The sequence below is a fragment of the Xiphophorus couchianus genome, chromosome 6 (genome assembly GCF_001444195.1).
Source record: "Xiphophorus couchianus chromosome 6, X_couchianus-1.0, whole genome shotgun sequence".
NCBI classification, from domain to species: Eukaryota; Metazoa; Chordata; class Actinopteri; order Cyprinodontiformes; family Poeciliidae; genus Xiphophorus; species Xiphophorus couchianus.
The window spans coordinates 245,125-256,725 of record NC_040233.1 but is presented as its reverse complement, the minus strand read 5'-3'; the positions used below and the strand labels follow the sequence as shown (position 1 = coordinate 256,725).

At 39.1% G+C, this 11,601-nt stretch overlaps 1 protein-coding gene across 1 annotated transcript in view; it reads right to left on the bottom strand.

The window, feature by feature from the left end:
- Window positions 1–5,995, bottom strand: part of LOC114146161 (uncharacterized) — a 38,051-nt gene extending 32,056 nt beyond the window's left edge. Inside the window, exon 1 of the mRNA XM_028019997.1 lies at window positions 5,420–5,995. The gene's annotated coding sequence lies outside the window, so the exon portion shown is untranslated. The remainder of the gene's footprint in view (window positions 1–5,419) is intronic.
- Between the last annotated feature and the right edge of the window lie 5,606 nt (window positions 5,996–11,601).

The following is an 11,601-nucleotide window of genomic DNA, read 5'->3' as shown; positions in this document are numbered from 1 at the left end:
TAGAGTGATATTAACAAAAGAATAAATTTAATTTGATCAAAAAACTAAATTCTTTATCACTCTTGGTTGTTTTCTGTTGCTTATTGCTTGCAAGGACAATAGTTGCCTGTGTATTTAGTTTAACATTGAACATAAGCAGTTCTACAGTTCTTCTTTTGGATATTTTAGCGGTGATAATCCTGGAAGCACGTTTTCCTTTTGGTGATGCAGAGAAACATCTTGCATTTGGTACACCACATGTATGTCTTGCCATTGCAGCCCTTGTTCCTGCATCTTTCTGCATGCTTGATATCCACCATCTCTGGCATGTGCCTGGCCCCTAGTCTGCGTACAGAGGGCTCTGGTTGAGGGATCCTTGTTTTGGTTGCTGTCTTCACTGCTGTCATCAAATGAAGGACTATCCAACAGCTCTTCAGCCAGGTGCAATTTGAAGTCCAGATACTGTTGGGTGTTCTTAGATCATCGATTAATAGCTTTACTGTCAGACTTGTATTGGATCCAAGCGTTTGTAATGGCAACATCAAAGAAATGAGCGATCACACGTGATGCCCATTTCTTGGTCCTGGTTGACATGCGATAAAAGCTCAGCATTCGGTCACACAGGTCTACGCCACCCATGTTGTCATTGTATTCTCGGATCACTGCTGGTCGTCGCACCTGGACATGAGCCTTTTCTTTGTTGGACCATCTGCTACAGATATCTTCTTGATCTTTCCCATACACAGTGGAAGCCATCAACACTGGTTTATTGTCAAACCATTTAGTGATTGCCAGCTCAGGCCTCCTCCGGACCACCGTCACTGATGCTCCTCTCCCTTCTTTTCGCAACTGCTTATCTCCTGGTAGCTGGCATGGCTTTGGTACTCGGTTCCTCATTATTGTTCCAGTTGCTGGAAGACCCTTTGGAAGCAAAGCATCCATGAGATCGATTGTTGTGAAGTATCGATCAAAGAATACACAGGTTCCTGTGGGAAGAGATTCAACCAATCGCAAGACTGCTGCAGCTCCAACTCCCAACCTTTGGCCCCTGAACGTATTCTTCCCTTGATACACCTCAAAATCCAGCACCAGACCATTTGGAGAGGCAAGGACAAAGACCTTTAGGCCAGTAGGGTTTGGCTTGCCTGGGACATATTGCCTGACTGGACAGCGGCCTGTGAAAGGGATGATTTGCTCATCAATGCAGACCTTGTTATACCTTGGAAGTCTGAGACAGCCTTGCCTCACACGGTCAAGCAATGGTCTGACTCTCCAAAGAATGTCTGACTCCTTTGTCTCTTCTGTTACATCCAGATCATCAACAATCTTGAGTGAGCTTCTCAGCTTGTAGAACCTATCCCTTGTCATTTTCCTGCTAATAACTGGCACTTTAGTTTTTTTAGCCCAAAACATTTTAACTCTGGGATAGCCAAGGCAGGCCATGTGTACTGATATGCCAAAGAAAATCTTGGTTTCTTGAGCAGTAGTATTTAATGACATTCCTGTAGTTTGCAGCTGTTTTTGATTTGTAAAAGCTGCTAAATCTTCAAAGATTTTGTTGTCGATGTACTGCGAAAAGTATTGGATTGGACTCCAGTGTTCTCGGATTTTAGGGTCATCTTGACAGACAGGAAGCCCAGGTAGCACAGGTGTGAATCTATTATGATGGATGGGAAAAAAACACAAATAAGTACTAAAATACTAAATACTAATACAGCAATAATCTAATATGATAATAGAATTGGATACATTAGCCTAGAACTAAATAAAACATACAAGGTAGTCCTGGCCCACAAAGCACGACAACTTTCCTGCTCCCTTTCTGGCTCTGAGTCTGTCTCCTCATCAGATACTCCTGCATCTTCTTCCTCTCCTTCTTCACCTACTTCTTCTTCACCGTCTTCTCCTGTCCCAGGCTGATACTCATCCTCATCCTCATCTGACAGCCCCAAATCTGAATCTCCCTCTACTATTCAGTATAAAATCCTCTCTGCTTCACTTCTTTCTCCTACAACAATGTTGACTCATTAAATACATTAAAATGGTCCTGGTGTCCACTACAATTGACATTCATAAAAGGACTGTTATTTCAAAACAGAAATAATTAAACTGTTTTCTGAGATAAAAATATTATTATTGACATGTTAATAAACAAGACTATATATAATTATCATGGTAAAAATAGCAATAGATAAAGAATAATTTGCTTACCTTTCCTCTTTCCATAAAATGTGGTTGTTGGTATGCCAGCCATTTTGATTGAAAAGAAAGTGAGTTCCCAGCATGCAAACCTATCACATGACACATCACTGGAAAGCCCAGGATGTCCTCTAAAGAGTACTGCAGGGCTTGATAGGGTAACTCAAAATAGTAAAAGAAAATACAGGTGAACAAAATGTCCACTATAAAGGACACAAATGAATGGGCCGGGTCTCAGGAGGATTCTGGCAACCAAAACTGCCAGTATTTTACCTTATTTACTAAAATACGGTAAAATACCGTAGGGATAAAATAGATACATCAATCTGTCTCATGACTTCATTGATGCATGTACTGTATGTGAAATTTGTCAACTGGTAGTGGTGGTCTAACACGAGCTGCAGAAGTCGGTGTGTGCGCTTTGTGTATGTGCATGTGTGAAAGAATGGGCTCTTTGCACGTAAGGCGCTGACGTCATAGCTGCATGAGCGAAATGCAGCTTTCTTTCTTCCGTTTTCAGTTACCATGACGGCTAGAAAAGACAAGGTCGGATTTCAGAAGCAAATAAAGCAATACCATGAACAATGTTGTCTTTAATATATAATGGGCTTTTAATTTTTCTTGGATTTACAAATGACCCTGAATTAAGAAGACTGTGGCTTTTAAATATTCGTCTCGACAATATTTAAAAGTGGCACAGCAAAGTTTGCAGCCTTCACTTCACTCCGGATCAGCTTTTTCAGCCTACAACTACCGGGGAGAGTGAGTTTATGGGAACAAGTGAACCAACTAGAGCCAGACAGCCGAGCAACTGATCCGCCTGTACACACTGCTGTAAACACCATTCTATTTGAGCTCTTCACAAGAAGCATGCAAAAGTAATTAAACGAAATAACACGGAGACCTTAAGGAACACGGCCATATTTTTCTACTTTGAACTTGAACAGTCAGCTGAACTCGAACTCTGACACCAGTTCTGCCCTACTGCGAAGCCATTGGGCTTTTTGTGCTTCTTCATGCTGAAGAAGCACAAGCCCCAACTGAAGCAAAAGCCCCAACCGTATCCCTGTTACTTGGTCTCTGTTTGACACCAACGACAATAAAACACACATAATATACTTGAAAATAAATATAAAATAAAGTAAAAACATTGTCCGTTAGACTGGATTAAAATGTTTAGATACTTAAATAGCACATTTTTTTTAAATGAAAATGTCCAAGAATATTTCCTACTAGCATAAGCTATAGTTAATGTTAGCCACAAAGTTCAAAGAAAGTAAAACTCAACTTCATATCTGTGAATGTATAACGAGGAGTACATCTTAAAACCTTTCTCCAGCTTACTTGTTGGGGCTTCTGATAGATGTACATTATTGTTACCATGGCCACGCCCTGCAAACACCTAGTGTAAAATTCCATTTTCAATAGACCCTTAGCGACCGAGCCGCTTATCCCCGTACGCGGAAGCTAACGTGCAAAGAGCCCATTAGAAGCCATGCACACACAGTGACCTTGCTAACAGGTCTCTTTCATAACAGGAAAACAAAAGAACAGATTGATTCACCCTGTTGGCAAAATCCATTGAATGCAATGCATTCAATGGATTTATGTATCAAAAGAACATTTTTGATACATCTCATGAACATGTTATTAGACCCATCCAGGTTAAAATGGAATCAAGTGATAGATATCTGTAACTTTAAGTCTGACCATCCATCTGTCCATCTCCTGAGCCAGCTTAATGCTGTGTGAGTTCATGGAGGGTGGCTGGTAGCTGTCTTCAGTAGTCGATGGAGGTTGAGGGCAGGGGGTCTTACACTCTACTCGATCCCTGGACACATCAATTTATGAGCTGATTTTTTGTATCCATAAGCTATCTTTTTTATTTTTATGTTCTTAATGATTGTTCAAATTCAATTTCAATGCGTGTACTAATCTTTTTCTTGGTTTTACTCAGGTTATATTAAATTGGGCAGGTGATATTTTGGTTTCCCTGATTTGCAGTACTTCTTTATGTTTAAACTCTATTTCCATTGTCTTCCATTTGTTCTTTCTTCATCACTAACGCAAGACCAGTTCAGAGGTGTAGGAACAACCTCACATTTTTCTGAAACAACTTGAATTCATCCATCATCGTCAATTAACTGGACAGGATAACTATCTCCAGCACTCTTTCAGTTAAATGAGGCCACACCATGTCCATTTGCTTTAAAACTTTTTGAACTACTTTGAATAATTCATTGAGCATACTTTACTGTTTAATTACTAGGACCACTTGGAATGTATGCGTGATTGAATTGAAAATATTTTTTTCCCCTTTTTCTTTGTAAAGTGCCTTGAGACGATATTTGGTGTGAATTGGCGTAGCTATGTAAAACTGAATTGAAAATGATTTGAACCATGTACAGGTTATCAGTCTATCACAGAGGACCACAACACAAACAACCTACACAGTGTACCACCACGAAACTGCTGATTTGTCTCATTTATATTTAAAATATCAAAATATAATTTCCATTATTCAACAGTTTCTTGTTTGAAAATTAGTGGATATAAGTAAACACTTCCACCCCTTATGCCTGTTAACATCTACTCTGCTCAAACAAAATGCCAGTTAAAACAATAAATGACCTATGAATTATATTGCAAATTAAATAAATGTATACAATATTTTAAATTTAATAATCAATTTGTGTCATCATTCCTATGTTGATCAAAAACCATCCCGTTATATATTATTTTAAACTGCTTTAGGCTTACACACCATTTCAGTTCAGCCTTTAAACTATTCCAGAGCCAAACTCCACATATGGACACACAAAAGGTTCTTGTTGCATGTGCTGGTAATACTTTAAAATTTAAATTACCCCTCAAATCATATCCTCCTTCTCAAATCTTGAACCTGGAGAAGCTAAGTCACAGAAGATACACAGATTACACCCCAAGATACGGAACAACTGGAAATGAATTAAATAAATAATAAAAGAAATAACATTTTTAAAAAAACACAACTAAGACACACTAAGCTTTTGGTCATCTTAGTGGTGAATGACTGACAGATGTAAACTAGAATACTTTTTTCCTGCATCATTCTCACCAATATTTTTGTCTTAAATGTGTAAATGAAACTAAATATATAAATCTCTGTCACAGAAAACATTCAGTGATCAAGCTAGCATGCTTAAAGAGAGAAAAACAACTTTTAAGTCAAAAAACAAATGGAACACTGATAGACTCTTACCTGCTCTTCCAGCTGTAGAATGTATGATCTCACCTGGCTCAGAATAGATTTGCTCTTTGTTTGTGCATTTCATCTTCCAATGTCATTCTCTCCTCCCCCTTTTATATATCCCACTATCCCTCTCTCTTTCCCCGTCATACACAAATCTCAGAGCCAGCGGGTACATACTGAATATGTGTAGGCAGCATCCAATCAGGAAACAGCAGCTTTGGTAACATGCGCCACACACACGTTTAGCCTGACTTGATCACATGGAAACTATTATGGGATGGATACAGGCACACATAATATTGTCTCCACCCAGCTACTCTCTCTCTCTCATTAATACACACAGCCACAGATGCTGTCACACAAGTCAAGTACAGCTGTCATTTGTGACCATTTTATCTAACCAAAGGATTAGTATTTCTTTTCCTTTTTTGCACCAAGGTTCTCACTAAAATATTGCCAGTTTTTCCCTTTTTCTTGTGCTTTATATTGCCTGCAAGCTTCTACTGCATGTCATAATTTACATACGAGGGTGTCTGAATTAAGAATGTTATGCAAGGTTTGGATGAACACATTTATCTGGCACAGATGAAATCAGAGTGCTGATATTTCCCCCTACAAAACTGCCACATTCATATTTTTCCATGTTTTGTTAGAAGTCTTCATTTACAATAATGAAGCGGACCCTAAAAACGATCTTCCTCATTCAACATCCTCAGTGTGATCAAATCAAAAATCAAATTTTATTTGTATAGCAGATTTCAGCAGCAAGGCATTTCAAAGTGCTTGCAAAGTGTGATCAGGATTTGTGGATGAGGGACGGATGAAGAACAAAACAGCCTATGGCCAAACATCATTGTTTGGCCAAACAATGATCAAAGCAATGATCAAAGCCATAGTGAACACATGGCTCTGCCACAAAACCACGTAAATATTAAGTAGGATATAATAGATATAACAATCTAGGCCTTTTATAAAACAATATTTTTTCCGTAACATTTTTCTGCTTTTCTTCAAATATAATTTAGCTGACCTATAGAACACTAATGTCACTCAGTGCAACCATAGACATTCCAACATATCCTGACTTTGTAAGGTTAATTATGCAAACATGTGTGCAGCTGTCTGAAGTGAACGGTCTTCTGGTTGGCTCCCAGAAGACCGTGGAGATGTCTGATTGGTGGACTGCTGGAGGTAATTGATTTTAAAAAAAAAACTGACATAGACTTCCTGCTATGCATCTTCAGCTTATCTTAACTGAGCACACCGTTTCTTTGCTATACACCTTTGTAAAAGTTCTTAGAGTTTGTAGGAGTGAGCTGCCATTTGCTTAGTTTTCTCATGGTTTTGCCATTTGGTTATTCACTTTCAAATAAGCAAGTTTTAGTTAATGTGGCAACACAAAGGTATGAAATAACTTGATACTCCTGCCCCTTAAAATGCATCTCTTAGGTTAACAAGGTGTCAGTGCCACCTTGGGAATTGCACCCAAAGAAATGAGTACCAGTAAGGCACTCAAAGTTTGAAAACCAATGAGAACAAGAGTTTATTCCATAAAATGTTACATTTTATTGCTCCATGTTTTGTTTAAAAGACATTTAAAATTTAAATAAGCTACAATAGGACGGGAAAGGGAAATGAGCAGCACTGAGACCTACCAGCAGGGCGAGGGCAGTCCAAGTGTGGGAAACTGGTTCCTGAAAAATAAACAAATGGAAAAAAAAAAACTACCCCAACCACTTGTGAACATGCACTCGACCATGAAGAAACCCCAACACCGCTCAGTCGCACAGCACAAAGGACCAGTGCCCCTGTGATACACCATAAAGTGGGAGATTGTAATAATCATTTGTTTATATAGTCAAGAAAATTTAAGGGTATAAGACACCACATAAATTATTAGTATTACGATGCATTATATATGTTTTTTTAGAGTGAAATTGACCAAAATACCACGTCAAATTAAAGAAGAAAAAAGAACCAAATTATAGACAGCGTTTCACCAGGAGACCTAGAGTGAGGAGCCCCGTCCCCTCGCGCCTCAGACAGAGTTTGGGGAAGAAGATGGCGGTCGTTCTTTCGTTCGCTAAAGCTGTTCAGGTTAGTAGTGTGAAGCTGGTGGAAACTGTCCCCGCTAAAATGTAGATTTACAAGTTCATTTGGTGCTGATTTTGTAATTACATGCTAGACGTGCTTAGACGTTCAAGGGAAAAAGAGTGATTTTGTTTCATAATTACGGTTTTTAGCTATAACGGTCGTAAAACAGCCGTTATAGAGAGTTTGCTACATGTATCTAAACTTCGATCCACTCCCCGACCCAATCTTATTAAGGTTACTGTTGGGTAAATTGTATTATTAGTATTATCAAATATTTGTTGTATTATGTAGCCTTGTAGTTACATTTAGATAATGTTTCTGTGTGTTCATTAATTCTGATTTCTTCCTAATCCCTCCTTGGAAGAGGGAGGTGACAGATATTCTCAGCAGGACTCCCTGTGAAGTGGAGGTGTTAGTTGTTCCTGGCTGAGTTTTACAACCCTAGAGGAAACTCTGCTTTGTTCTTTGTGCTACAAAGCCGTTGCTTTGAAGCTATACAACGTGTCCCTTTCGACGCCGTGCCTGGAGCAGGAAGGATTTAGATTGTAGATAACATGTGTTTAGTTAGTGATTGTTATTTAGCACTGCAACTAAAATGCTTTGACCCCACCCTTTTAGAGTTGCAGTGCTCTCTGTGATAGGGTTCCTAAAATCAATAAAACAGAGGAGCGGGAGATGTGTTTTTCAGAGCGGTAGGAGATTTGTAACTGAAAGCACATCTCTGTCCGTTCTCCTCGCGAGAAACAAAGAATCTAACTCTCTTGTCTTTCCTGTGTTTGTTTAAATTGTCTCTAATAGGTATTTAGACCTGACATTTATATGGTCCTTTGCAGCCGGAAGACAACATACCGAACAGATCCCAGCAGGTCTGGTCGACTCCGGTAAAGACCGTGCGCACGGCAAGTTTCTTATTGGAAACTTCTCAAAACCTGTTGAAGGGCTGGTGTCGGCCTACCTGTTGGAATCTGACGGTTGACGACTCTGAGGGGAAGACAGAGGGTGAGTGGATTCTTGTTTAAAAGTGTGGCGAATGACTGAGGGTCATTGCGCGAATACAAAACCCTGTAAATTCTAGACTCTAACAGGTAAAAATAGAGCACAGAAATCCGTGAAGGGCGTACGAAGTCCTTGCGCAAAATTTCGTTGAAACAGGTGCACGGAGCCTGGTGCAAACCTGCTGTAAAATTTAATTAATTAGGCGATAAAAAAAAATTAAAAAAAATTTTTTAGGCGATAAAAACGAGAATAATAAAATTTAATAAATTCGGAATAATAATAAAATGATAACAACAATAAAATTTCCTCAATTCGATATATAATAATAAAATTTAATCAACAATAAAAATATTTAAATCAGGCACTAAAATTGTAATTGGAACGGACGGCGGAGTCCGGCGAAGTAGGCACTTAAAGTCCGCAACAAGTGTGTGATTGTGCGAGTGCTTGGAGGTGTAAATACCACTTGGTATTTTACCTCATATAAAACAGTAGGATTGTAACCAGCAAACCTCTTGAGGATGCAGAGGTAAGAACCCCCACTCAAAAGAGTTGAAGCGTGGGTTACCTCAACAGGTTGTTTCAATTGCTGGCCTACTGAACAGAACCCCAGTTTTTAGGACTCCCTAGGCGTCGACAAACTGGGCCAAATTTTATAAATAAAAAAATTTAAAAAAAATGGGGAAAAAATATAAGTAAGAATAAGCCAACAGACAGTTTAAAAACAAATGACTGGAAATATGTTGAAAATCAGGATCCGCATAAAATAAAACATTTAGATAAATGGATAACAAACTATAACTTTGACGGCCGTCTAAACTCACAAAAACTAACAGTACTGCAGGATAAAATAAAACAAAAAACAAAGTCAAATTTAAAGAAAATGCACAAAGAAGGGTATGAGGATGTAAACCTTTGGTTAGAATTAGCACAAAAACGAGAAGAGGAGGAAGAATTGTTTGATGAATACAGCCTGAGAATGCATCAACATTACATAGGATTGAGGACTGGGATTTTAGATGAATACATTAACCACGCTATACACGCAGAAAAGGTCTCAAAAGAAAAGAAAAAGGTTTCAGGAGCCTTTTTTCCAAGATGAGGAGCAAATATTTAATCAAGAAAGGAGAGGAAGAGGAAGCTTCAGGGGTAGAGGTCAAAACCCCAGAGGACAGACAGGGAGAATGGGAAGAGGGAACTACAGACAAAATAATTTTAAACAAAATGATTTAGGATGTTGGTGTTGTGGGAAGGAAGGACACATAGCCAGAAATTGCCCAGAAAAATACACAGATCAGTCAGCATGATTAGAATCAGAAAGTTTAGAGAGTGAAGAGGTCCAATTAAATCTACAGGATTTATTATCTATGGATAGTGTAAGACCAGAAATAACTCTTTTCATGAATGGTAGGCCTGTAGTTTTCCTTTGTGACACTGGTGCATGTAGGACAACGTGCAGAGAAAACATTTCTGGGGTAAAGATTAGTGGGGAAACTGTCGTCATGAGGTCAGCTGGGGGAAAATTAACACAAGTCAATGAATCGGAGCCAGTCTGGCTTAGAGATCCACAGGGACAAGCTTGTCAGTTGTCCATTTTGATGCTCCCAGAATGCCCAGTAAACGTATTAGGCAGAGATGGCCTTATACAGCTAGGATTAGCTTTGATTCCAACCACTGATGGGCACATAGCAGTTAAAAGGCAGTCAGAAATAAAAAAGGGAGATTTCTTTGTTGTTAAGGGAAATGCAAATCCACACTATTGTTATACATTAGATGTGCCCGACAGACCCCCACTTAACTTTGCTCAGGCACTCCTGACTGAGGGGGGTAAAGCCATCTCTGCCCTGCAAGATCAAATGCCTCCTGACAATTTACATATATCTCTTTGGTTCAAGAATGCGGCTGGGCCTGACAAGAATTATGAAGACAGGCTCAACAAGGTCACTCCAGCTAAGATCACAGTGGCCTATCTGTATACAGATACAAAACACACAGCCGTTGCAGCTGTTGCTCTTCCTGATGATTTAAAATCTTTAGACAGAATGTGGACCTCCCCGCATGTATCTCTGTTTAAACAAAGAAATGAGCAGTGGAATCAATTAGGTAATCTTGTTGAGGAAGGTGAAGCAGCTACCGATTGGGTGACTACTTCCTCAAACATAGAAACTAGTGCTTCCACAGGGTTAATTAACTATTGTCGGAACTGGGTGCCTAGTTATGCAGACATTGTGGCTCCTTTAAGCAAACTAATGTATGAAAAAGATCTAAAAATGTCTTCCTCTTTGGAATGGACAGAGGAAGCAGAAAAAGCACTGTGTGAAATAAAACAGGCCCTTGTGTCAAGTGCTGCGCTCGCCTTACCAGACTATAAGAAACCTTTTTTCCAGATGGTGGATTGCAAAGGTCAGTTTATGACCTCGGTACTGGTTCAACAACATGGTGATAAAATGAGACCAATAGCATATTTTTCTTCCAAACTTAATAGTGTGGCGTGTGCCTTGCCTTACGGTGTGAGAGCCGTGATTGCTGCTTCTATGGCAGTAGACGTTAGTGCTCCTATTGTACTGTTTTATCAGTTAACATTAAAAATGCCACATGCGGTTTTAGACAAACAAATATGACTTTTTTCGTCTGCAAGGCATCTCTCCTGTATGAGCACATTATTATAGCAACTCATGCAGACCTATTAAAAGATTTACTACAAGCTGTGCAGCTGCCAAAACAATTAGCAATCTGTAAATGTGCCGCACACACCACAGGGACAGATAAAGTGTCTCTAGGGAACGCCTTCGCTGATAAGATGGCAAAAAAAGCAGCGGAGGGGCAAATAAAGGTCTTACATATGGAAGAAAAATCAAACATATGACATAAGATCCTAATAGACATGCAACAATTAAGTCCTGAAAACGAAAAAGTTCTTTGGATTAAAAATGGAGCAAAAATAGAAGATCAAATCTATAAGTGACCTGCAAATAGGCCTATCTTGCCGACAAATTTGTATAGGTGGGCTGTAATGTTGAGCCATGGCGGTTTTGCATGTCTCAACTGGGGGGATGGTAAGACAGATACAAAAGTGAATAAATAAATAGAAACAGGCTCTA